The sequence below is a fragment of the Schistocerca nitens genome, chromosome 7 (genome assembly GCF_023898315.1).
Source record: "Schistocerca nitens isolate TAMUIC-IGC-003100 chromosome 7, iqSchNite1.1, whole genome shotgun sequence".
Taxonomy (NCBI): Eukaryota; Metazoa; Arthropoda; class Insecta; order Orthoptera; family Acrididae; genus Schistocerca; species Schistocerca nitens.
In genome coordinates this window covers 196,295,111-196,295,912 of record NC_064620.1, presented here as the reverse complement: position 1 = coordinate 196,295,912, position 802 = coordinate 196,295,111, and the positions used below count along the sequence as shown (strand labels likewise).

Here is an 802-nt window from a genome sequence, read left to right as displayed (position 1 = left end):
TTTAAAGAAAAAATAAGATTGGTTATACATAAACAGGATTTAAAAATTATCTGAAACTTTTACATGAGAACTTCAGGAAAAATTAGTTTGGAGATTTATAACATATGATCAAAATTATCTGAATATTTTATGAAAGAATTTCAAGATAAATTTAATTGGGATGATATTTCAAGTGAACATCAATTATCAGATATTTTTATAACAAAATTTGAAGGTAAAATAAACTGGAACACTCTAGCAGTAACACAAAATTATCTGATAAAATTTCAAGAGCAAATTAAATTGTGGGGATATATCAAGTGATCAGTTACTAGAATGAGATTTTCACTCTGCAGCGGAGTGTGCACTGATATGAAACTTCCTGGCAGATTAAAACTGTGTGCCCGACCGAGACTCGAACTCGGGACCTTTGCCTTTCACGGGCAAGTGCTCTACCAACTGAGCTACCGAAGCACGACTCACGCCCGGTACTCACAGCTTACTGTCTGAAAGTTTTATAATTTAATTTAAAGATTAAGTCAGCTGTGGTACCACTATAAAATGTCAAAATTTATCTGAATTTCTCAAACAAAGAAAAATAACACACTGTGAAAATAAAATGTAGTTATATGTTTCATAAAGAATGTGTTGATAAATGGTTAACAGATAACTCTTCTTGTCCAATACACAGAATTGTTATTGAAAGAATATGATTTAAATATTCAGGTTGTATATTCAAAGGTCTGAGTGAAGCAGCCACTCCTATATTGGAATAACAGATAAAGCATCATTTCTGAAAATATTATACTAACTGAATCTGATT

The 802-nt window shown here is 31.0% G+C and overlaps 1 non-coding gene across 1 annotated transcript; it reads right to left on the bottom strand.

Annotated features, from left to right (window-relative positions):
* Nucleotides 1-379: 379 nt before the first annotated feature.
* On the bottom strand, nt 380-454 carry Trnas-uga (transfer RNA serine (anticodon UGA)). The gene has a single exon. It is a non-coding gene; the product is annotated as a tRNA-Ser (tRNA).
* Nucleotides 455-802: the final 348 nt, after the last annotated feature.